General features: G+C 42.7%; 1 protein-coding gene across 4 annotated transcripts in view; it reads right to left on the bottom strand.

Annotated features, from left to right (window-relative positions):
• The window catches only part of CLMP (CXADR like cell adhesion molecule), a 193,773-nt gene that overhangs the window by 108,657 nt on the left and 57,749 nt on the right, over positions 1-27,367 (bottom strand). For 3 of the 4 annotated variants that reach the window (XM_081541405.1, XM_081541409.1, XM_081541402.1), the window contains one exon: positions 24,682-24,841. The exons of the other annotated variant lie outside the window; for it this stretch is intronic. The gene's annotated coding sequence lies outside the window, so the exon portion shown is untranslated. The remainder of the gene's footprint in view (positions 1-24,681; positions 24,842-27,367) is intronic. 4 annotated transcript variants of the gene reach the window in all.

Consider the following 27,367-nt stretch of genomic DNA (forward strand, 5'->3'; position numbering starts at 1 on the left):
TTTACCTATTCGAAAACAAGTTGCAGTTTTTCATTATTGGCAGAATTCCTGATTATATGTGCAGTGATCACCAAGAAATCAAAAGGAAAATTATAAAAATACTGCAATATTTTTATAGTTAGAAAAGTTAAGAGTTCATATACACGCAGCTTATGGGATCTTAGTTCCCTGACCAGGAATCGGACTCCTTGTCCTTGGGAGGGGAGGTGCATAGTCCTAACCACTGGACCACCAGGGATGTCCCTCAAGTATATTTTAATATGCTTAGTATGATGTGGTGTGGGGCTGAAAGGCCTGGTAAGACCATGAAATTTTTATAAGTTTGTTTCTCTCTCTCACTCTCTCTTTTTCCTTTCCTTCTCTTCCTTTCTCCCTCATCTCTCTCTCCCCTTCCTCCCTCTCTTTTTCCCTTCCTCTTTCCTGCCCTCCTTCTCTCTCTCTTTCCTCCCTCCCTCCCTCTCTCTCATTCTCTCTTTTTCTATTTCTCTCTCTCTGGGTGCAGCATCACTGCTGCCTGAAGCTGAAGCAACAATAAAACAGTGGAGAACCCCATGCACTCAGAGAGCATGTATGCTGGTGGCAGGAACCTGGCCACAGTGCTATCTATCTGGTCCTCTGGGACTATCGGTCCACTTGTAAAATGAGGTAATACCAGTAATACCAGTTGCTTCCAAGAGTTCTGATGAAAATTAAATTACGTTAGTAAAAGTGTTTTGTTAAATCTGGTTGGTGTTATTACTAATAGTCATACCCACCTGTTCCAGAAAAACATCTATTTCTGCTTTATTGACTATGCCAAAGCCTTTGACTGTGTGGATCACAATGAACTGTGGAAAATTCTGAAAGAGATGGGAATACCAGACCATCTGACCTGTCTCTTGAGAAACCTGTATGCAGGTCAGGAAGCAACAGTTAGAACTGGACATGGAACAACAGACTGGTTCCAAATAGGAAAAGGAGTACGTCAAGGCTGTATATTGTCACCCTGCTTGTTTAACTTATATGCAGAGAAACGCTGAGAAACGTTAAATGAGAAACGTTCATGAGAAACGCTGGGCTGGAAGAAACACAAGCTGTAATCAAGATTGCCGGGAGAAATATCAATAACCTCAGATATGCGGATGACACCACCCTTATGGCAGAAAGTGAAGAAGAACTAACGAGCCTCTTGATGAAGGTGAAAGAGGAGAGTGAAAAAGTTGGCTTAAAGCTCAACGTTCAGAAAACTAAGATCATGGCATCTGGTCCCATCACTTCATGGCAAATAGATGGGGAAACAGTGGAAACAGTGTCAGACTTTATTTTTGGGGGCTCCAAAATCACTGCTGATGGTGATTGCAGCCATGAAATTAAAAGACGCTTATTCCTTGGAAGGAAGGTTATGGCCAACCTAGATAGCATATTTAAAAGCAGAGACATTACTTTGCCAACAAAAGTCCGTCTAGTCAAGGCTATGGTTTTTCCAGTGGTCATGTATGGATGTGAGAGTTGGACGGTGAAGAAAGCTGAGCACCGAAGAATTGATGCTTTTGAACTGTGGTGTTGGAGAAGACTCTTGAGAGTCCCTTGGACTGCAAGGAGATCCAATCAATCCATCCTAAAAGAGATCAATCCTGGGTGTTCATTGGAAGGTCTGATGTTGAAGCTGAAACTCCAATACTTTGGCCACCTCATGCGAAGGGTTGACTCATTGGAAAAGACCCTAATGCTGGGTAGGATTGGGGGCGGGAGGAGAAGGGGACGACAGAGGGTGAGATGGTTGGATGGCATCATCGACTCGATGGACATGGGTTTGGGTAGACTCCGGGAGTTGGTGATGGACAGAGAGGCCTGGTGTGCTGCAATTCATGGGGTCGCAAAGAGTCAGACATGACTGAGCGACTGAACTGAACTGATACCCACCTGTGCCTCACTAGTCATCACACAAACATTAATATGCCCTCCATCCTCACTAGAACGTTACTATTGTAAGCTGTGCAGAAACTATGTCTATGTCTAGTTCTTTCTGTGCCCAGATGAGAACAGTATCCTGTTTAAATGTCAGTGTCATTAACCCTGTTTGAGTATGCTGCTGCTCCACCCCTGGATGATACTCAAGAGTACCATGGAGGCACTAACTAACTCTGGAGAGCTTCTGCTATGTCAAGTCTCCTCTCTAGCTGTGGAGTTATCCAAAGGGTTCAGCGACTCTTGGAGGAGGATCCAGGGCAACTGGGGGGCAACTAGGGGCCCAGAGCAGTAGCTGCTTAAACTGACCAATCAGAGCGGAAATATTCCAGCATCTAATATCGCATAGGTAATATTAAGTGTACCACCTGAAGATCAACCTTTTTTCTTCCCATGCAATCTATTATTAATTTATTCTGTGAATACTTAGAATTTTTTAGCAACTATTTCGCGCAAAGCATCAGGTTAGAGGGACTTCCCTGTTGGTCCAGTGCTTAAAACTTTACCTTTCAGTGCAGGGGATGTTAGTTCAATTCCCTGGTCCGGGAGCTAAGATCCCATGTGTCTTGAAGCCAAACCCCACGTCCCCCCCAAAAAAAACCCATAAAACAGAAGCATTAGGTTAGACAAAGGGGAGGATATAAAAAGAGTAGAGAGGGACTTCCCTGGTGGTCCAATGGCTAAGTCCAATGGCACTCCCAGTGCATGGGGCCCTGGGTTAGATCCCTGGTCGGGGAACTAGATCCCACATGACACAACTAAAGATCCTGCCACAATGCCACAATGAAGATCAAAGATCCTTTGCACTGCAGCTAATACCTAGTGCAGCCAAATAAATAAATTAATTAAATGAATATTTTAAAAACGAGGGAAGAGGCTGATTCATGTTGATATATGGCAGAAACCAACACTACACTGTAAAGCAATTATCCTTCAATTAAAAACAAATAAATTTAAAAGAAAAAGAGGGAAGAAACACACCCTAAAGCAATGTATAGTCTTGTGGGAAAAAAAAAAAAAAGCTATGGCATATAATCAGATAATCTCAGGAAGAACAGGGCATGATAAGTGTCCTAAGGAAAGTGTACTCGTCTTGGGAATTAGGAGTGTGGCGTCTCCCATCTGGCTGGTGATCATGGAAGTCTTCATGGAGAAGGTGACTTTTGAGTTCAGGCCTTGAAGGATGGGTGACATTTTCATACACGAGAAAGAAGTGGGTGGAAGTCCAGATGAAGGAAATGGCAAGCGCAGAGGCTCAGAGTATCTGAATGGGAGTGATTCTGAAGGATCCATGAACGATAATGTTTTATGGGAGCATAAGAAACGGGGGTGGATAAGGGTGGAGTTGGGCCAAATCACTGAGAAAATGTCTAAGCTTTATTCAGGAAGCAAAAGAAGCTGTTGAAGGTTTATGATCTTGAGAACACCAAAGTCTCAATGAAGTCTCTTAGGAAGAGTGGTTGGGTTTTGCTGTGAACACCTTAAAGGGTGGAGGTGGGACTGGAAGTGATGGAGGTGGGAGAGGGCATTGGGACCAACTGGAGGTGGAGAGTTCACCTCTAGGGCATTCAGTGTTCCAGGTGAGAGGTAAAGAGGGCTGAGCTGGGACAGACGCCATGTGCCCAGAAGGAAGAGATGATGAATGTAAATTTTTTTTACAATCTTTATTGAATTTGTTGCAATATTGCTTCTGTTTTATGTTTTGGCCAGAAAGCATGTGGGATCTTAGCCCCCCAGCCAGGGGTAGAACCAGCACCCCCTGAATTATAAGGGGTAACCACTGGGCTACCAGGGTAGTCCCATGAATGTAAACTTTTGAAAAGAGTAATGATTTGTGATTGATTAGAGAGCGCATGAAGGATGGGGAGGGATGGAAAGAAGCAGTCATAGTGTGGATTTGCCTGGGAGACAAGAAAAATTATGATTCTAAGGCTAGAAAAACACAGAAGCCAGGAGAGAAAGCTGGTTGAGAAAGCAGAGCCTAGTGAACTCATATACACTGAGTTTGAGGAACTTTTAGCACACCTGGTGGGATGGTCACAGTGTTCCAGCCTGAATTTGGATTACTAGTTACCTACATCAGGAAGGGGCCACTAGGCAGAACCAGAGCTGCCCACTGGGACTAGACAGCTAAAAGACAGTGAAAATGAATGAACAAACAAGGTGGTTAAGGGAGTACTGAGATCTCCAGGCACCATCAGGGCAAACAGTAAGGTAACAGAGGGGTCCACAGTGGAGCAGCAGGTTGCATCAAACTGTTAGAGCTAAGATCTTCCAGCTCACACTGCAGCCCCACCAGCGTGATGCTAAGTGCTGGCCTGGTGCAGTGATTCCTGCATCGGGTGATGTAGCAGAGGGGAGCTTTTTAAATGATGTATTTCTACCTCTCCAACCCCAAGGTGATGGGGGTGGAGCCTGGAAGTCTGTATTTTTAGATTTCACTTTGGATTCTAGTTCTCAGGCATTAGTCAAGTGAAGAGTGGTAGCTCTCATCTCTGCTCAGAATTGGTCTTAGTTGCTCCTGGGGATGCTGATCCTGTAGGTGAGGGGTCCTGGTCTTCCCTCTCCCTTCCCATTTTCCTCCCTCTCTCCTTCCCCACTTGGAGAAACTTCTCCTCAGATTTGCAAGAGGTCTGCAAAGAGGTAAAGTCAGAACCCTGCCAGGGAGCCCTCTGCAGAGTCAATAGTGGAATCTGTGCTCAGGGTTTTGTTGTACTTTAGTTACTAAGTCGTGTCTGACTTTTTGTGACCCCATGGACTGGAGCCCACCAGGCTCCTCTGTCTGTGGGATTTCCCAGGCAAGAGTACTGGAGTGGGTTGCCATTTCCTCCTCCAGGGGATCTTCCCAACCCAAGGATTGAATCCTTGTTTCCTGCTTGGCAGGTGGATTCTTTGCCACTGAGCCACCTGGGAAGCCTGTGCTCCTGGACCAGCCACCAAAGGATGAAACAAAGAATGAGAAAGACAATATAAGCACCACAAGGGCAGGGATTTCTCAAAAAATCTCTTACAGAAAATTTCCAACCTAAAAAAAAAAATAGAGAGGACAGTGTGAAGATCTCCCACATTCCTGATACCTAATTTCAACAGTTAGCTGCAGCAGTTAATCCTTTTTACCTATTTCATTTTTGCCTGGCTCCCCAGCTTCCACCATTTTGAAGCAAATGGGAAAAGATATTTTATGTGCTCTTCTGAACTATTTTGTAATCCACCAGCCCCTTTGATGGTAATAAAAATAAGCTCTGAGGGAAGAAGGGATCAAAGAAGAGTCATCAGCTTACCCCTAATTCCCCTTTGAGACACAAAGAGGCACTCATTAATTTAGTCACCAAGTCTCTGAGCAAAACATGCCGCTTCTAATGAAGAGAAACGCATAGCATGCGAGCCAGTTAGAAGCGCTGCGGTCTGAGTTGACCCGAGTCCCTTCTGCATTCAGCAGTCTGGTCCTAATCGTCAACAAATAATAATTCTGCCCCAGGGAGTGAGGCTCCAGAGAGCAGAAATATGTGCATGGTAGAAGAGGTTCACTGCAGGTGGGAGGCATTGAGTGTGGGTGGTCTCCAAGTCACAGGTTTCAGACCGCTTGTTCCTCGCATGGCAATAAATCTTTGTTCTGAATCTCCAGCACCGCCCCCCTCTCCTGCCTCTTCCCCTTCTAGGGCTCCACTTCCACACCCAATGATGCAGCAGAGAAATTAAAGGAGTCAAAAGAATGAGGAATTTTGGACCAAATCAAGTAGTCACAAATCTCCCTAAACCAGTTGGTCCTCCGAGAGTCAAGAAGGCTTCAGGTGGGGCTCATGGGTGGTGGGAGTCTTTGCAAAGAGGAAGGCCTGCAGAGAAGGCTGGAGTGGAATTTCTGCTTATGGCAGGCCCTCTACTTGGCCCTTTCCCAAGTTCTGGTTCCTTAAGTGCCCAAGAGGACCTCAGTCAAGTGTGGAAGCTTCTGTGCAGTAGTCTTTATCCCTGAGATGTCACGAACCATATCATTGTTGTTTAGTTGCTCAGTCGGGTCCAGCTCTTTGCAATCCATGGACTGCAGCACGCCAGCCTTCCTGTCCTTCTCTATCTCCCGAAGTTTGCTCAAATTCATGTCCATTGAGTCAGTGATGCTATCTAACCATCTCATCTCTGTCGCCGCCTTCTCCCCTTGCCCTCAGTTTTTCCCAGCGTCAGGGTCTTTTCCAATGAGTTGACTCTTCTCATCAGGTGGCCAAAGTATTGGAGCTTCAGCTTCAGCATCAGTCCTTCTAATGAATATTCAGGGTTGATTTCATTTAGGATTGGCTGGTTTGATCTCTTTACTGTCCAAGGGACCCTCAAGAAGCTTCTCCAGCCCCACAATTCAAAAGCATCAATTCTTCAGTGTTAACCTTCTTTATGGTCTAACTCTCACACATCCATACATGACTAATGAAACTTATCACAGTAAGGTGCTAATAGGATGGTGTTTTCAGACTAGGATACGTAAGCCTCTTGACTAGGATACTCAACCATAGAATAAACATGGAACATCTTGGTGTAAATCAGTTTTATCAAAGATCTTTTCCTAGGGGCAGGGGTGGTGGTGGTCTTCTTCTTCTTCTTTTTAAGCAGGATGCTTTTTTTTTTTTTTTAAGACCTATCTTTTATTTATTTAAAGTCTTTGTTGAATTTGTTACAATATTGCTTCTGTTTCATGCTTTGGTTCTCTGGCCACTTAGGCATGTGGGATCCCAGCTTCCCAACCAGGGATCGAACCCACACCCAACTGCATTGAAAGGCAAAGGCTTAACTACTGAACCACCAGGGAAGTCCCTATTCTTAATATTAAAATAATCCTGGGAACCTGATGGAATAGAATGTAAAATTTTCATGAATTTACGAAGAAAACACAAAAGTTTTAAAGAACTGTCCCAATTGTAGTGGCCTATTTAGAGAGTTATTTTCTTCCTTCTGTTTTTAGAGGCATTTGGGGGAAATGTTGATAGAAGTCACCCTGATGTTTCTTGGGATAGGTGAGTTATGATGATGTTGCAACGTGTGCCCATTGGACCTGTCGGCTCTCATCTCCCGTCAGCCTGTGAGGCTGGCGGTTTTGTGGTCTCCTGGGATGGTCTCACCCTTTCCTTTCTCTGAGCCTTTGTCCAAACTGTCACTTATGTATGGGATAACCTTCCACCTCCTGACAACCACATGACATCTCTTCCTCTCCTTATATTGCTATTCAAGGTCATTTTTTCCAGAACGCTTTCCCTGATGAAGTTAAGAGAACTGACTCTCAAAATATAACTTGAAAGAAGTGCCAGGTTGGGATGACACAACCCCATCCTAATACTAAATATTTATATCGTTTTGTATAGGACTTAGTGTGGAAAATTGACACACACACACACATCTTATTTAATAATCATCACAACCCTATCTTGTAGGAGAATCACGTTTTTAGAAGTTATGCAATGGCAGCTCTATATTCCGAGCTCTTTCCATCATATCACACCACTGAAGTCACTTTGTTCCACAATCTGCTGGCTAACAGCACATACTGGGTCTGTTTGTGCATTGACATTTATGCATTATAGGTGCATCTGTTCATTTTTGTCTTGTCATTCTTCATACCCAGTAAAATCTTTTAACATTGTATTTGCTAATTTTTAAAAATAGACAATACATCCACTTGGTTCAAATTCAAAAAGTTAATAGTATATATTATGAAGATTTTACCTTCTACTGCTGTCCCAGACACCCAGTTTTCCTCCCCAAAGTCAACTTGTATAACTTCCAGTATACTATCAACTGTATTTATATATTCTTTTTTGGTTTTTCAATAAACAGTAGGCTATTCTACACTGTCTTGCAACTTGCTTTAAGGGCTCCCTCGCTGTTGTTTATAGCTACATACTATTCCACTGGATAAATATACCATAATTATTTAGCTATTCTCTTATTAATATTTATTTAGATGGTTTCCAGTCTTTTGATACAATAGGCAATGATGCAGTGAGTAACTATACACATATATAATTTCGTATGACTAAGTAGGATGAATTCCTAGAAGTGAAATTGGTTGGTCAAAAGATAGACACGTTTATTATTTTTGAAGTTTTTGAGGAATTACTTTCCTTACGGAGAGCTGTAGCAATTTCCACCCCTGCCAGTGATATATGAGAGTGCTTGCCAACACGAAAGCAGGGTTGTGAAAACTTTGAACTTTAAGAGGGGAGATAGTATCTCATTGTAGTTTTTACTTGTCTTTTTTTTTTAGTATTACTGAGGTGAAGCATTTTTTCACATATTTGAGAATATATGTACACTGTTTTGGCAGAACTGTGTGTTCATATCCTGTCAGTTTTGTTATTGGTTTGTTAGTCTAAGATAAAAGTTGCAAATATTTTCCCTAGGTTATTTTTTTTAACTTTGTTTATGATGATTTTTAACAGTTGGATTTTTTATTTGATGTTATTGAGTTTGTCACTATTTTCTTCTATGGCTTCTAGTGTTGTATCACAGTTAGAAAGGACTTTCTCTACTGGGATTATAAAAGAACTTTCCAAGGTTTCTTTTGATAAGTTTACAATCCCATGTTTCACATATAAATCTCTGACTCATTTGGAGATTATTCTAGTGTTATGGTTTCATCTTAATCGTTTCCCTAAATGGTTATCTTATCATCCCTAAGCCATCCATTCCATAATCTCTTTCTCTACGTAAACGTCAGTGGGTATTAGTGATTCCAACTTGATTATATACCAATTTGCCATATGTATTTGTGGTTCTTAAAAAATTTTTCTATTTCAAGATCTGTCTATTCATTGCATGAGTATTACATGATTTATATTAATGTAACTTTAGAATATATTTAGTATCTGTCAAGGTTTGCACTCCCATTAAATTTCACTTAAAACATTTTAAGGATATTCTTGCATATTTATTTTCCATATCAAGCCTAGAATCAGTGTGACTGGTTAAAAACAACTTGGTATTTCAATGACAGTGCATTAAATTTATAGATATAGGTGGCTCAGTGGTAAAGAATTCACCTGCCAATGCAGGAGACACAAGAGACATTAGGTTCGATCCCTGGGTGGGGAAGATCCCCTGGAGGAGGAAAGGGCAACCCACTCCAGCATTCTTGCGTGGAAAAGTCCATGGACAGAGGAGCCTGGTGAGCTACAGTCGATAGGGTCACATACAGTCCAAGAGTCAGACAAGACTGAGCACGCATGCACACATGCAAGAAAGAATTAATGTCTTAACGCTCTGACAGACAAAGAGCATGGTGAGCCTTTTCACTTACCCAGTTTCCCAGTCAGTTTAGTTTCAGCATTTTAATGTTTTATTCATCTTGTGTATTATTAAGTTTATTCCCTTATTTTTTAAAAAAACTGTTATAAAATAGATATTTTATCAGATGTTTGTTATTTGTATAGATGAAAGGTACTGATTTCTGTGTATAACTGTGTATGAGCCAGCCTACTGAATTTTCTTAACTCAAACTCCTCACACCAAGCGCCAAAAATAGCTAGTTGGTGTCTGAGTGACCCTTCCTGTGCCTTCTTGGGAGCTGAGGCTTCTTAGGGTTTAGTTACTGTTGGTGTTAGGGCAGAAACAGAGAATTGATTTCACTTATCTTTCCAGGATGAAGAGTGGATTGCTTATAATTTCTTGACAGACTGATTCATTCTCAAGGACTTTTTAAAAATGATGGTTAAAAGCCTGCACATCTTTCCTGTGCCTTGCCACCATCACCAGGCTGCAGGCACACACACGTGCATACCTCCTATCACGCTTCAGACTCAGCCACTTCCCAGGTAAAATGCCCCTGTGATTAATAATGTATTTCCCTAGAAGCCAGGGGTTCTCCTAGAACCATTTTGCTTTGATATTTTAATTACAGTTTAAGTGACTTCTCTATACTGAACACCCTTAGAAAGAAACCCCAGGAATTACCATCATCCACTTTGTTACAATTCTTGTGTTTGTTTCCGGCTTTACTGAGCTAATATTGACATACAACAGTGTACATTTAAGGTGTACAATGTGATGATTAGGTATATATATATTGCAAAATGATGACCACAATAAAGTTAATCAACATTTCCATCCCCTCATATAATTAAGATCTGAGTGTTTATGTGAGGTGATAACATTTAAGACCTACTCTTTTAACAATTTTAAATATATAATAATGCTAATTACAATCACCATGCTATGCATTAGATCCCCAAACCTTACCTTATCGCTGGAATTTCTCCCCTTCGACCAACATCTCCTCTATTCCCCCACCCTCCAGCTCCTAGCAACCACTATTCTACTCTGTTTCTGAGTCTGGCTTCTTTGACAGTTGTCTTTTAGTGCCAGGTTTAGGACTTCCCAATGGTCTGCAGAGACCTGCCTGGATAAAAAAGCTTGGAAGAGATGCCTTTCCCTTTATCTTACAACCTGATGTAATTTTCTGGGCAGTGACCAGGCAAGAAAGGTGATCGTCCCCCATCAGGAAGCCAGCCAGGATAAGAGCAGGGAGGGACAGGCCACTGCACAACGTGATGGAAGTTTCCCACAGGGACCATTTTAGGGGGGCAGAGACACTGCAGCTCTAAAATCAGGGTTTTTTTCTAAAATCCACAATATTAGTGATGACTTTTTTAAGATTCCAGTTTTAGGATCTCAGTTTAGAGTCTTTGGAATTCAGCTGGAACACTGAAGCGTTAAAAGAAATCCTAGCATTTGACCTAAATACCCATAGGAAGCCCTCTTTCTGGCAATGTTTAACACCTCAAAATGAAAATACATGAGCTTATTGGGGTTGCTAGAAAAGGGTACAGCAGTTTTTCACACTTCTATTGCCAGCAAGACAACACTTTAATTTCAGCCCCTAACTTTTTCTGCCCTGGAGGCAGAGGTGGTTACTTGCTGGGGCTCTGGGACCTCCATTCTGCCTGCTTATTTGGTGGGTATTAGCATGAAAAAACACAAGAGTACTCTGACTTCTTATTATTTTTTTCAATGATGCTGTTAGAATCTGGCATTCAGAATTTCCTGGTGGTCTGGTGGTTAAGAACCCACCTGCCAATGCAGGAGACACAGTTCAATCCCTGGTCCAGGAAGATCCCACATGCCTCGGGGCAACTAAAGCCCATGTGCCACAACTACTGAGCCTGTGGACCTAGAGACTGTGCTGTGGAGCAGCGATCCAAAAGAGAGGCCACCACAACGAGAAACCCTTGTACCGCAACAAGGAGTAGCTTCTGCTTGTCGCAACTAGAGAAAGCCCACGGGCACAACGAAGACCTAGAAAGTAAAGTGAAAGTATTAATCACTCAGTCGTGTCCGCCTCTTTGCAACCCCATGGACTGTAGCATGCCAGGCTCCTTTGTCAATGGAATTTCCCAAGCAAGAATACTGGAGTGGGTTGCCATTTCCTTCTTCAGGGGATCTTCCCAACCTGGGGACTGAAACCAGGTCTCCCGCGTTGCAGGCAGACTCTACCGTCTGAGCCACCAGGGAAGCAGCAACGAATACTCAGAGCAGCCATAAATAAATGAAAATAAAAAAAAAAAAGAATCTGGGCTTCATACTGCAGCATCAGGGAGGAAAGTTAGACACAAGGTCTGAAGGCCTCTGTCCATCACTTTCTCTTACATATTTTTTGTTACAAGTCTAACTAAAAGAAAAAAAGAAATCTAAGTTTCAAAGTTCAAGTTAAGCTCCCTCAAGTCTATGACCTGATTTTCTTCAGCTTGAATCTTATTAGCTCCTGGATATGGAATTTTTAGTTCTTTTCTATGGCTTCTTGAGCCACAGCGCTGTGTCACACTCAAGGTGGGAACCTGTTTTCATCCACTGACTGCTGCAAAAAAAATACCATGACAACTAGTCCACCTGTTGAGCTCAGTTCAGTCACTCAGTCATGTACGACTCTTTGCAACCCCATGGACTGCAGCACACCTGGCTTCTCTGTCCATCATCAACTCCCAGGGCCTACTCAAACTCATGTCCATAGAGTCGCTGATGCCATCCAACCATCTCATCCTCTGTCGTCCCCTTCTCCTCCCACCTTCAATCTTTCCCAGAATCAGGGTCTTTTCCAGTCAGTCAGTTCTTTGCATCATGTGGACAAAGTATTGGAGTTTCAGCTTCAGCATCAGTCCTTCCAATGAATATTCAGGGCTGATTTCCTTTAGAATTGACTGGTTTGATCTCCTTGCTGTCCAAGGGACTCTCAAGAGTCTTCTCCAACACCACAGTTCAAAAGCATCAATTCTTCAGCGCTCAGCTTTCTTTATAGCCCAACTCTCACATCCATACATGACTACTGGAAAAACCATAGCTTTTACTAGACAGACCTTTGTTGGCAAAGTAATGTCTCTGCTTTTTAATATGCTGTCTAGTTTGATCATAGCTTTTCTTCCAAGGAGCAAGTGTCATTTAATTTCATGGTTGCAGTCACCATCTGCAGTGATTTTGGAACCCCCCAAAATAAAGTCTCTCACTGAGCTATTTCAAATTCTAAAAGATGATGCTGTTAAAGTGCTGCACTCAATATGCCAGCAAATCTGGAAAAGTCACCATTGGCCACAGGACTGGAAAAGGTCAGTTTTCATTCTAGTCCCAAAGAAAGGCAATGCCAAAGAATGTTCAAACTACTGCACAATTGCTCTCATCTCACACACTAGCAAAGTAATGCTCAAAATTCTTCAAGCCAGGCTTCAAAAGTACATGAACCACAAACTTCCAGATGTTCAAGATGGATTTAGAAAAGGCAGAGGAACCAGAGATCAAATTGCCAACATCTGCTGGATCAACAGAAAAGCAAAAGATTCCAGGAAAACATTTACTTCTGCTTTATTGACTACACCAAAGCCTTTGAATGTGTGGATCATAACAAATTGTGGAAAATTCTTCAAGAGATGGGAATACCAGACCACCTGACCTGTCTCCTGAGAAATCTGTATGCAGGTCAAGAAGCAACAGTTAGAACTGGACATGGAACAACAGATTGGTTCCAGTCTGAAATATATACGTCAAGGCTGTATATGGTCACCCTGCTTATTTAACTTATATACAGAGTACATCATGCGAAATGCTGGACTGGATGAAGCACAAGCTAGAATCAAGATTGCCAGGAGAAATATCAATAACCTCAGATATGCAGATGACACCACCCTTATGGCACCCTCCCAGTTATCGTAACAGTGTAATCCTAGTCAAATTATCTAACCAAAGATTTCTGGCCCTCTCTTTTTTCTGAGTTTATTTGCCTCAGCGCTCTGAGACATCCAGGTCACGCCTTTCTGTTAATATTCTTCTGGACCAGAATGTTAGAATGTGAAGTAAGAAGGCAGAAAGCCAGCTGGAGCAGCCGGAGAGTTCAGCAGGGTCTCTGGCCCGGAGCAAGGGCGCCCCTGCTTTTAACTGCTTCTCAGACACTCCCTTCTCCTGGGCCTCTGTGCTTTGCTGGCTGCTCCTCTGGATCAGCCTGGTTTCACCCATTTCCTTCTTGCCTGCCTGCTGCCCCATCCTCTGAGCTGGTTGCCTGGCTCCTGTCCTCTAGCCAATCCCAGTATAACCGGACCTGTGGACCTTGATACTTAAAACTAAAACCCATGACCACTCTTCAGGGTGCCCTGAGAATACACAGCCCATGAGGTGCAGGGTGCTGGTGAGACAAAGATGAAATGAGATGCACCCTAGCCATTAAGAACACACAGAGGCGCTGCCCTCAGCTGAGTCTGGCCTTTATCTAAAAAGTGAACTCAGTTCATGGCTCCTGTCTCTAAAGAAACCTCACTCACAATTTAAAGAAGGCCTGGAAGAGAGGAGAGGAAGATGGCTGACATCTTATGAAGCAGCCTCTATGTATAAGGTGCAGCAAAACTAGACACACCTTTGTCAAAACAGCTACTGAAGGAGGACTGATAGTTTCCTTTCCCTGCCTTCTCTGGTCCTAGAATCCTCTCAGCTCACTTCCTGATCCTCATTTATAATTATACACGGTCTTGAAGTGCATTTGGGTACCATGCTGTGTGGAAAAGAGCCTGGTCCTAGGAAAAGGGAGCCTTGGGTTCTGACCCAAGCCATCCACTCATGTGTGACCTCAGGCAAATGCCTCTCCTGTCCTATGGGATTAATTTCTTTGAGAAGTTTCCCTCCCTATCTCATCATATACTGTGAAAAATCACTATGCATCTATATGTATGTTTGTAGATATATGCATACAAAAATGCACACATATAATAAAGTATTGTTGCTGTTAGTTAGTTGCTAGGTAGTGTCCAACTCTTTTGCGATCCCATGGACGGTAGTCCGCCAGGCTCCTCTGCCCATGGGATTTCCCAGGCAAGAATACTGGCATGGGTTGCCATTTCCTTCTCCAGGGGATCTTCCCGAGCGAGGGATCAAACCTGGCAGACAGGTTCTTGACCACTGAGCCACCAGGAAAGTCCATAATAAAATATAAGTGCCTTTAAATTTTTAGCAATACATCCTTTACTATTTATTGAGCACCCCTTATATGTTAGCAACTGCTAAGTCTTTTGTATATGCTACCTTAAAGATCTTCATAATGTTCTTGCACTGTGGGCGATGGCAACCTCTCCCCCTCTATCACCATATAACAGATTAGGAAACTGAAGCCTAGGGAAGCAAAGAAATTTACTTAGGTTCAGAGAGAATGCTTCCTGTGTATAGCAGCCAGCTCTGTGATACATACAACAGGCTCTGGGTAATGATTCAACAGCAATAATAATGCTTTCCTGTCTGGATATGTACTTCCTATGGCACCATCTCCCTGTATCTGGAACACTGCCTCTAACTTTAACACAGAAGGTCAAGTCCCTGGATACCTTGAATCTACTGTCTGCGGCTCAAACTGCCTTGGGCTTCATTCGTATCTTGTAGTGGAGGTGAGTGATGGGAAGCATTTGATGGTGGGAAGGAGAACCTGATGGCAGTCTCCTCCCAAGTTTTTGCAGAAGCTCCTAATATTGTGTTAATGGAATCCTTGTGTGCACCAGGCTACCTAAGTGCAAAAGTCACTTAAAAATACAGTTATGATGTGAATTATCTTTCCAGAAGTGAAAATCTGCACCAAGGTAGAAGTATCTGCTAGGAGATGGCTGGTGTTAGAAACCACACACCGCCAACCCCATGTTGCCCAGGGTCCTGCGAGGCCTTCATTCGTTGGTAAAGAGATGGCACTCATGAGCAACACGAGTTAGGGGAAGGCTTCCAGTGGTCTGATGTCCTGAGCCCCTTTTGGATTGCCTCATCACCCGGCATTCACAAACACTCCCATCACCACTTCTTATCCTTCCTTTCTCTACACTCCATGTCCCAGCAAGTGAACTTTTCTCTGTTCCAAGTACATGCCCAGGCTTTCCCACTTTTTTTGCTTTTGCTCAAATTCTTTGCTCCATCTGGAATGCCCTTCTGTCTCCTTCTTTGCCAAATTTCTAAATATTACTAATTCTTAAGGCCTGTGCAAAGTCCTTTTCCTCCTTGAAGTCTTCTCTAATTTGTTCTGCTGGGGATGGTCATTGCATTCTCCATTTCTTCTTGATGGAAGATTCTTTCTTTTTACAGACATATGCTTCCTGAAGGCTAAGTACCTATCAGGTTTATCTTTGTATTCTCAGCCTATAACATGTGACTTTGTCTGTAATAGCCATTTATTCATTTACTCAATAAATGAATGAACGAATGGTAACAGAATGTTGAATTGCATACAGAGCTACGTTGAAAGATGTGCCGGGAGAATTGTATTTGTTAATTTAACAAGCACCTTCTAGATTTAAGGTCCTCTTACAAGATTTTTTTAAAGGTTTATTTAATTTATTTATTCTTGGTTGTGCTGGGGCTTCGTTGCTGCGAGTGGGCTTTTTTCTAATTGCAGAGAGCAGGGATCACCCTTTGTTGCGGTGCTTGGGCTTCTCCTTGCAGTAGCTTCTCTTGTTGCAGCGCATAGGCTCTAGGCACGTGACCTCAGTAGTCGTGGTTCGCAGGCTCTAGAGCGTCGGCTCAGTAGTTGTGGTGCACGGGCTCAGTTGCTCCGTGGCTTTTGAGATCTTCCCTGACCAGGGGTCAAATCTGTGTCTCCTGCACTGGCAGATGGATTCTTAACTACTAGACCACCAGGGTAGTCCCCTTCCAAGATATTACAAAATTTATTCTGTTTTAGAATTTGTAGTCTCTAACAAATATGAATAACAAAGGAAAGATCTCACAGTCTCCCAAGGGAAACATATTAAACCAAAGTCCAAAATAAATTCATGTTATGTGATGGATGAAGGAGGGAAGGGCAATTGTGAGAGAGGCTGCAATTAGGGAAAAGAGTTCCAAAGTCTAACAAAAGGAGGGAATAAAGAATGACTAAAAGAAAGTGAATTTTGAAAACACAAGTTGGCACCATGAGGAACATACACTTGTGCTCTAAGACCCTTCATGGTAGTAGAATGTGTTTTGTAGACCATCCACTGCAGCCTACAAACAACAACTGAAAAAAAATACCTTGAGCTACATGTTGGGACTATAAAGAACAAAATGGCATATCTCCAGGGACTTCCCTGGTGGTTCAGTAGTTAAGAACCTGCCTTTCAATGCAGGGGGATGTGTGTTTCATCCCTGGTCAGGGAACTACGATCCCACATGTCTCAGGGCAACTAGAGAGCACGCTCTCAGCAACTAGAGAAAGCCCATGCGCTGCGAAGAAGACCCAGCACAGCCAAATAATTTTTTTTAACAGCATATCCCCTGACTTTGGGAAGCCAGAGCACAAATAAGAGCTCCGATGAGGGTCCTAAAAAAGTTTGAGGATGCTCTGGGAGGATGCAAGGTAGGCAGGGAGGCAAGTAGGTAAGGGGTGTTTCACAGAGGAGATGGCTCTCCAACAAGGTCTGAGGAAGCAGCATGATGTGAGGGTTCAGGATACAAACTCAAGAGTTAGTCTGCTCAGGCAGGAGTCAGACTGCTTCAGCTGGAATCATGACCCACTTGTGTAATTCTGATATGCAACTAAACCTTAGTTTCCCCCTCTGTAAAATGAGATAATTATATTACCTGTACCACAGAGTTGGGTTTCCCAGGTGGCTCAGTGGTAAAAAACCCACCTGTCAATGCAGGAGACTCACTCCAGTATTCTTGCCTGGGAAATCTCATGGACAGAGGAGCCTGGTGGGCTTCAGTCCATTGGGTCACAAAGACTGGGACACCACTGAGTGACTAAACAACAACAACCACAGACTTATGATGAAGATTAAATAAGAAAATCCCTAGACCCAGACTGATTGTTCATTCAAGATTTAAGTGAAAGTGCCTGCTGGTTCACTCAGGGGTTATTTTTGTTTTGTTGTCTCTTAAACTTGTAGCCCTAGAAGTTGGCATCCAATGGAAGGTTTGGCTGGCTAAGCACAAATTTTCTCTAAAAAATATCGAAATTGGGTTAAGTGATTTTGCAGGCAGCTAATCACAGATTCCCGAATTGGCACTTACATAAAATGAAAGTTTAAGCAGCCTATGTCTTGACATGAACAGGCTTATTTTTTGGCACACTACTGGATGAGGGGAAAGAGAGAGTGAGGGTCTTTATTCAGGTATGGGGACTCTATCAATTTGGCAGGTTGGTTTCGTGCAGGGAGGACAAGGGACTCCTGAGAGCATTCTACCCTATGGCATTATTGGAGAGTGGATGAATTTTTTTCTTCTTGTATTTTTTTTCTTTATAGAGATCACTGGCACCCTATTGCAATGAAAGTGTCTGACTTCTTATTGTAGCACTGACTCGGGGTTAAGTGAGCAGTGGACCATTAAAACTCAGGAGAAAGCAGTACGTCTCTAATTTCTGCCTTCAGCAAAAATTGCTTTGATACAGACTTTATGATAACAGCTATGCAAAATCATGCCCACATAAACAGTAGGAACACAAGTAGTTAGAGATTAGAGATAATTAAATTTGTTTCTTAAAGGGGAAGGAATGTCTTTTCATTTAGTACTAATCTCTTGTCACAAATGAACATTTTTTATTCCATTGCTATGTTTTTCTTCTTTCATCAAGACAAAAGGAGAGAGAAAGGACCAGAAAACAGCAAGAAAGGGAGGAAGCGGTAAAAGGGACATGAAGGGGAGACTGGAAGGAGGAGTGGAGAGAGAAAGGAGGTAAAGACAAAGAGAGAAAAAAATATTTGGAAACAGGGGTTGGGCCTCAGAGTAGCTGTGCTGTCTGAACAGCGTTAAGCAGGGCCAAAAAACAAAACGTTCATTCAAAAGTTTCCCTCCATCATTTTGGGAGACCATTTGGAAGAGCACTGGGAGACCTTTATTTAGTTCAGGTATTCTTTATACTTAACCCAGTTTATCCCATTGCAAATACCATCAGATCCAAACACTATAGTCTTTACTAACTTTTTGCACTGAGTAAATCTCACCTCCCAGGTAGATTGCAGTATCCTGCAGGTAAGGTCCAGGACCCTATATTTCACTTGCATTCCGTCTGCAGTGTTTCACAGCTCCGTCCGCATGCACTCAGACGGCAGGGTAAACAGAGGAGGTACCTCAGTTGAAGGCATCGCCCTCTGTGCCCACCAAACACCAGTCACTCCACCTAGGGAAGCTCTTTGTCCATGACGCACAGCATCCCTGGCACAGAGGGAACTTTCAGCAAACACTTTTGCCTGGCTTGACCTTCCCATTTCCTGCCAACCTGTGGCCTTTATCTTCTTCCAAATGTGAAAAGCACTTTCTTTTGGAAACTCTCCCAGACATCAATATATATTAATAAATATTCTTTACACTACAATTAGTTTACTTTTAATTTTACCTGCATCTGCATGTTCCTATTGAATTGTCTGTGTTCTGATGAACCATTATTTATGGACACTGAAATTTGAATTTCATATAACTTGCACCTGACACAAAATATTCATTTGATTTTCCCCAACTATATAAAAATATAAAACCCATTCTTAACTTGCTGCTGCTGCTGCTGCTAAGTCACTTCAGTCATGTCCGACTCTGTGCGACCCCATGGGCTGCAGCCTACCAGGCTCCTCTGTCCATGGGGTTTTCCAGGCAAGAGTACTGGAATGGGGTGCCATTGCCTTCTCCGATTCTTAACTTGGGCTCAACAAAAATAGGTGAGAAGCAGGGTTTGTCTTGCAGCCTTTGTTTGCTGAAACCTGTATTAAATTATCAATCATATTTACATTCCCTTCCAAGAAATGGTTAAATTTTATATTGCTTCAGAGCTACTGGAAAAACTCAGCATTATTACTGTTTTTCCTTTTTTGAATTGATACTGTTGACAATGACAATGTTAGTCGCTCAGTCATGTCTGACTCTTTGCGACCTCATGGACTGTGGCCCACCAGGCTCCTCTGCCCATGGAATTCTCCAGGCAACAATACTCTGGTGAGTTGCCACTCTCTTCTCCAGGGCCTCTTCACGACCCAGGGATCGAACCCAAGTCTCCTGCATTGCAGGCAGATTCTTCACTATCAGAGCTACCAGAGATCCAAATCCCAAGAAACTTGTAAGTCAAGGGTGGAAAAGATTGAAATGAGTCTGTCTACATCAGCAGCACAGCATATCAAGCAATCAAGCGCTACGAGCAGGATGATCAGTAAGTAGAGTCTTGTGCCGGCTGAATTTTGAGTTGGCACTCTTGCCTCAGGCTGCTTACTCCCCTTACAGGTTATCATCCAGGCTTCTTCACAGCTCCATTTTTGGCATGAGTGCCTTCACAAAGACACAGGATCAAACTCTCTCCACGTCACCTTGAAAGATCTCTGTTCTCTTTCTCCCGTCTCCAGAGGAGATCTTTTTCTCTGCCTCCTCTACTCCTGGGCAGCCCCTTCCTCTGGGACCTTGTTTCATCTGTTGTCTCTGCCTCTCCTACCTTCTACCACCCTTCCTGCACTGGATCCTTCCCTCAGCATAGGTGTATGCTGCTTTCATTTCTCTTATTTAAAAGAATTCCTCCCTCCCTTCCCGCCTCCTCTCCAAGCTCACCACTCCCTCCCCTTCTCTGCACTTCCAGGCATTTTGGAAGCTGGCCCATGCTCAGCGGTTTACTCCTCTGCTTCTGTAACTAGGAATCTTATTCATCCTTGTTTTCATTTATTTATTTCAAAGTAAAAGTTGTCTTACTGATTTTTCTTCTGCTCATAAAAGCAGTATATTTTGATTTAAAAGTTCACTCAAGGGCTTCCCTGGTGGCTCAGTGGTGAAGAATCCACCTGCCAATGCAGGAGACACAGTTTGATCCCTGGTCTAGGGAAATCCCATATGCCGTGAAGTCACTAAGCCCATGCGCCACAACTATTGAACCTGTGCTCTAGAACCCGGGAGCTGCAACTATTGAAGCCTGAGTGCCCTAGTGCCCATGCTCCACAACAAGAGAAGTCACTGCAACGCAACTAGAGAGTAGCCCCCGCTTGCCAAAACTAGACAAAAAAGCCTGAGCAGCCATGAAGATCCAGCACAGCCAAAAACAAATAAAATAAATATTAAAAAGTTCATTCAATATATAAAGAAACTCAAATTAAAAATAACAAAAACCACGGGTCTCCCTGGTGGTCCGGTGATTAAGACTCTGCACTTCCATCGTAGGGGACACGGGCTTGACCCCTGGTTGGGGAACTAAGATCCCACATGCCTCAGGGTGTGGCCAAAAATTTAAAAAATAATAACAATAGCCAGTAACTCCAAAATTCAGAAACAGGGGCTATATGCCTTGCTGGGCTCCTCTCCAATAGCTGTTTTCCTATATCTTCCCTCCTGCCAAAGTTTGGTATCTACCTCACCCCACACCTGACCAGTGACATATCTAGTCTTGTTCAAACTTTTTGGTCTCTGAACCCCTTTACACTCATAAAGATTACTGAAAGCCCAAAGAGCTTCAGTTTAATAGGCTATGGCTGAATTTTACTGTTCAGTTCTGTTCAGTTCAGTCGCTCAGTCATGTCCAACTCCCCGCGACCTCATGGACTGCAGCACACCTGGCTTCCCTGTCCATCATCAACTCCCAGAGCTTACTCAAACTCATGTCCATAGAGTCGCTGATGCCATCCAACCATCTCATCCTCTGTCGTCCCCTTCTCCTCCCGCCTTCAATCTTTCCCAGCATCAGGGTCTTTTCAAATCAGTCAGCTCTTCACATCAGGTGGCCAAAGTATTGGAGTTTCAGCTTCAGCATCAGTCCTTCCAATGAATATTCAAGACTGATTTCCTTTAGGACTGACTGGTTGGATCTCCTTGCAGTCCAAGGGACTCTCAAGAGCCTTCTCCAACACCACAGTTTAAAAGCATCAATTCTTTGGCGCTCAGCTTTCTTTATAGCCCAAGTCTCACATCCATACATGACTACTGGAAAAACCATAGCTTTGACTAGATGGACTTTGTTGGCAAAGTAATGTCTCTGCTCTTTAATATGCTATCCAAGTTGATCATTGCTTTTCTTCCAAGAAACAAGCGTCTTTTAATTTCATGGCTGCAGTCACCATCTGCAGTGATTTTGGAGCCCCCAAAAATAAAGTCTGTCACTGTTTCCATTACTGTATTAGATGTTAAAATAGAATTTCAAATATTTACTAATCCATATAAGAATAACAATAATAAACCTGTTGTAGGTTAACACATAACATTTTTTATGAGAAATAATATATTTTCCAAAACAAAAAATATTTGGTGAGAAATGTGGCATTGTTTTGCATTTTAGCAAATCTTTTAGTGTCTGGTTTAATCGACAGCTGAACTTTCATATCTGCTTCTGCATTCAATCTGTTGTGATATGTTGTTCTGCTTAAAAAACTGTATGAAACGTGGTCTCACAGATAGCTGGTTAGAAAAGGGAGGGGTACTTCAATATTATTTTTATATAATTGTTGACACTCTGATTTGCTATTACATCAAAACTCAAAAAGTAGGAAGGATATAGGAAAAAAATAATGGGGACATCCCTGGTGGTCCAGTGGTTAAGAATCTGTCTTGCAATGCAAGGGATGTGGGTTCAATCCCTGGTTGGGGAACCACATGCTGTGGAGAACTAAGCCTGCTCATCACAACTAATGAGGCCCATGCAACACAACAAAGGATCCTGTGTGACGCAGCGAGATCCCATGTGCTGCAGCCAAACAAATACTTTCAAAAAACAGAAAGAAAAGAAAATAGTGGTCACCACTGGGGAGGGGGAAGGAGGGAGAGAGAAAATAAGGGCAGGGAATGAGGAGGTACAAACTACTATGTATAAAATAATCTACAAGTACATACTGTACAGCACAGGGAATATAGCCAACATTTTATAATAACTATAAATGGAGTATAACCTTTCAGAATTCTGAATCACTATGTTGTACACCTGAAACATATTGTACATCAACTGTATCTCAATTTAAAAAAGAAAAAATAGAAATAGAAAAAACTCTGAAAAGGTATTAGTTTCACATCTATAAATCTTTTGTACTTTCTGTACACCTGTAAGGTAATGAGAATAAAAGGCAAAAAAAAAATCTTAGTAGTATTATGAACATAGTTTGACCTCACAGACCCATCTGATAGGAGTCAGGGTCCCTGGAGCACACTTTGAGAACCACTGGTCTGATTTAGAATGGACATGTGACCCAATTCAGACAAAGCAGAAGTGAAGGGAATTCTTCAATCATTTTGGAAAAGTTTCCTCAAAGATAAAAGGTTTCCCAAGAAGACAGAGCTACGATGCTTCTGCTGGTTAGTGTCATGTTCTGTGTTTGTCTCGGCTTTTCCAGGGGAGGTGCCTGAGGACGCCAGCACAGAAGCGATACCAGAACCAACCTGCAGTTACCTTGACTCAGGACTGAGAGCACGTGAAATTAACTTTACTTAAGGAAAAAGAGCAGGAGGGAACCTTTGGGAGACATCCTTCCAGATTTTCTTCTAAATGTTTATGCATGTATGTTGATATTAATCTCTGTATTCCTGGCACTTAGCTCAGTGAATTACCTGCTACATCTCAGTGCCTAATGAATGTCCTTTCAAGGAATAAATCAATGAACACGTGGTGTTTATTGACTAACAATAATTTTCTCTCACTCTGTTCTTTGAGAGAATGAAGAAAAGCAGATCCCTCTAAGAAGGACATGTTTCCTGGCTGCTATGAGACATACTTAAACAGATATCAGAGAAGAAGGCTGTTTTCTCCATTTCTGGATACTAAACACCCTACCTCCCCAGCATTTTGAATTCTAAAGGAATTCAGGCGTTTGCCTAACACAACCTGAAGATTTGGTACTTTGTGCTACTATAGTGATTTATAGTTTACAAAGTGCTTTCGTGATTATTTCAGTCAAGTTATGTAGTCAAGTTATGATTTAGTGCTATTAACCTTCCTACACTGTTGGTGGAAACGTAAATCGGTATAGCACTATGGAGAACAGTATGGAAGTTCCTTAAAAACCTAAAAATAGAATTACCGTATGATACAGCAACCCCACTCCTGGGCATATACCCAGAGAAAACCATAATTCAAAAAGATACATGACCCCAATGTTCACTGTTGCACTGTTTACAATAGCCAGGACATGGAAGCAACCTGAATGTCCATCAACAGAAGAACAGACAGAGATGTGGTATACATACATGGTGGAATATTACTCAGCCATAAAAAGAATGAAATAATGCCATTTACAGCAACATGGATGGACCTAGAGATTATCATACTAAGTGATGTAAGTCAGAAAAAGATAAATATCATATGATATCATTCATATATGGAATTTAATTTTTTTTAAAATGATACAAATGAACTTTTAAAAAACAGATTCACGGATTTTGAAAACAAACTTATGGTTATCAAAGGGGGAATGTGGGCGGGGAGAGATAAATTCGGAGTTTGGGATTAACATATACACACTGTGCATGCTAAGTCGCTTAAGTCGTGTCCAACTCTTTGCAACCCTATGGACTACAGCCTGCCAAGTTCCTTTGTTCATGGAAATTTTCCAAGCAAGAATACTGGAGTGGGTTGCTATGCCCTCCTCCAGAGGATCTTCCGGACTCAGGGATTGAACTCATGTCTCTTATGTCTTTTACACTACGGGCAGATTCTTTACCTCTGAGCCACCAGGGAAGCCCCATACACACACACTAAATATAAAATAGATGACCAACAAGGACCCACTATGCAACACAGGGAACTCTACTCAATATTCTATAATAATCTACATGGGTAAAGCACCTGAAAAAGAATGAATACACGTGAATGCATCACTGAATCACTTTGCTACACACCTAAAACTAACACAGCATTATAAATCAACTATACTCCAATAAAATTTAAAACTAGAATTAAAAAATGTAGAAACTGGCAATTCACTATACGAATAATGGCAAATTGAAGAATGTATTGATTCTTTTCTTCCCTCTTATTAACAAATGAGAACACATAAAAAATTTACATGATATAGAAAGGGCATCTTATAAGCAAAAAAAGAAAAAGATGAAGAAACGTAGTCCATGAAAGGTTGAGTGGTTCACAGTTAGACTAGAACTGCAAGCCCAGTGTTCTTCGAGTTTGAGCACTTTGAAACTCTGTCAACGGCTATGTTATCGTGGGCATCTGTCTGACCACACTGGGTGGGCAGGGAAGACATGCAAGGAAAACTGGCCTTTGTCTCAAGCCCCAGTGCCTGGAAAACCGAGAACCTGTCAGGTGAGCCAGAGTGGCCCTGTGATCTGCCATGGCTGAATGGCACTAAAATGACAAACCTTTGTTTTGAATGACTTTACCTGGAGGTGATCTCTTCCGCTAGGATGACTGTGACATTAAAAATGGACGAGGCCAGGGACATTTCTCACCCGGAGCTCAATGGGAACTGGCAAGTGTCAGATTTGAAATTTCTCACTGCAACTCACAAGCTTCTGCTGACCTGAACTTGAAGGCTCCAACCTGGAAACAATCCAGAATTAAATGTTGACAACTAACTCTGGGAGAGGAAGTACGTAAACTTTCCTGCCTAAGCAGTAGCAAAGAGACTTGGGGTTTTACCTTCACTGTGGACAGGTGGAAAATAACCTAGCCAACGCCCAAGCTCATCTGCTCATCTTGCCCCTGCCACTATTCCATTATGTGACTCTAGGCAGATGGCTTACCCTCTCCAGAACTAAGTTTCTATATTTATTTTTTAAATATTTATTTATTTATTTGGCAACATTTGGTATTAGTTGGAGTGAGCCAGATCTTCGATCTTCACTGAGGCATGTGGGATCTAGTTCCCTGATCAGGGACTGACCCTGGGCTCCCTGCATTGAGAGTGCAGAGTCTTAGTCACAGCACCACCAGGGAAGTCCCGGTATTTTTAAGAAGATAAGAATTAGATGGTCTCAAAGGAGATAGCATCTGAAGGCATAAGGATTATCTACATGAACTAAAGTCCATTTCTTTAAAGAGAAAAATACTTACTCACATAGTAAAAAATGAATTGTGGGACACACATACATATTTGAAAAGTTTATAATCTCATAGATGAGATATGTTGGTATAGTTGAAAACAGTAATTCATACCTGTTGCCTTGGTTCTTACCTAAGCACCAGATCACTTGTCTGGTCCCACACCAGGCTCTCAGCATCATGTCTGGACCTGATCTATACACACAAATGCTTCTCAATGAATGAGTGTGAATAAGAGTGCCCAGGCTTTATCTCTTGTGGGATGCATGTGTGCATGCTAAGTCACTTCAGTCATGTCCAACTCTTTGCGACCCCACCAGGCTCCTCTGTCCATGGGATTCTCCAGGCAAGAATACTGGAGTAGGTTGCCATGCCCTACTCCAGGGGATCTTACCAATCCAGGGATCAAACCCATGTTTCCTGTGTCTCCTGTATTGCAGATGGATTCTTTACCTCTGAGCCACCGGCAAAGCCCCATCTGCTGTGGGCTAGCCTGGTGTAATAGAAAAAGACCTGGAGTCCAATACACTTGGTTTCAATTCCCAGCTGTATGACCTTGGGCATGATCTCTGTTACTTCTTCTGTCAAATGGGATTGTTGTGAGAAGAGAAGATCATTGGTGTGAGTTCTTTGGAGCAGACCTGATCCCAAGGCAGGTGCCAGGGCATGGTATCCGCTATCTGTAACATGGGACAGTTAAGGCAAGCACACTGGAGTTTTGGAGAGCTGCTGCTGCTGCTGCTGCTAAGCTGCTTCAGTCGTGTCCGACTCTGTGCGACCCCATAGACGGCAGCCCACCAGGCTCTGCTGTCTCTGGGATTCTCCAGGCAAGAACACTGGAGTGGGTTGCCATTTCCTTCTCCAATGCATGAAAGTGAAAAGTGAAAGTGAAGTTGCTCAGTCGTCCAACTCTCAGTGACCCCATGGACTGCAGCCTACCAGGCTCCCCCGTCCGTGGGATTTTCCAGGCAAGAGTACTGGAGTGGGGTGCCATTGCCTTCTCCAGTTTTGGAGAGCAGAGGAGGTGTAATTATTTCATGCTGGGGTGATCAGGCCAGGATTCCTAGGGAGGAGTATTTAGGTGTGACTTGGAAAGAGTGTCCCCCAGTTTGATAGGTCAAAAAGGGATACAAGTGAAGGACAGCAAAGGCCAGGAAGCAGGAAGGTGTAGTGAACATTGAGGACCTAGAAAGGAGGATGGTTTGTCTCGACAAAGAAGCTACTGAAAATGGAAGCAGGGGCCAGGTTTTTTAGGGTTCCAGGTGACACAATATTTGGACTTTATTCTAGGGAAAATGGGGAGCCTGTGGAGGTTTTGAGCAGAGTTGTGACAGATTTAAGGAGCTACATTTCGGGGAGGTTGGCAGTCTAGTGGTTACGAATCCACCTTCTAATGCAGAGGATACAGGTTCAACCCCTGGTTAGGGAACTAAGATCCCACATGCCGTGGGGCATGGCCAAAAAAAAAGGAAGAAGCAACACTTTTTATCAGGCAAGTAGTGGAAGTTACCCATAGCTACAACTCAGAGAAAAGTGAAAGTGAAAGTCGCTCAGTCGTGTCTGACTCTTTGCAACCCCATGGACTGTATATTCCATGGAATTCTCCAGGCCAGAATACTGGAGTGGATAGCCTTTCCCTTTTCCAGGGGATCTTCCCAACCCAGGGATCAAACCCAGGTCTCCCGCATTGCAGGTGGATTCTTTACCAGCTGAGCCACAAGGGAAGCCCACAACGCAGAGAAAAGATGGGTACAAATTTCAAAGATAGACTCTGAAGTGGGAGTCACTGTAATCAATCTACACTGCTGTCACACCTGATACGCTCGGTAATACCAATCTTTAATAAAAATCTTGGAGAGGGAGATTGGCGTCATCTTGGGTTAGGTGGGGTAAGACAAGACAATTTAGGATACATTTTCGGGAGGAGGGAGATTTATAGAAGGATTTCTGGCTCTCACTGCTGTGGAATTTAAATAGATTAGTCATGTTACGATCTTGAATGTGGAACTATACTCAAGCGTCTTC

This window comes from Giraffa tippelskirchi, chromosome 11, assembly GCF_054371585.1.
Source record: "Giraffa tippelskirchi isolate mGirTip1 chromosome 11, T2T-mGirTip1v1.2.pri, whole genome shotgun sequence".
NCBI lineage: Eukaryota > Metazoa > Chordata > Mammalia > Artiodactyla > Giraffidae > Giraffa > Giraffa tippelskirchi.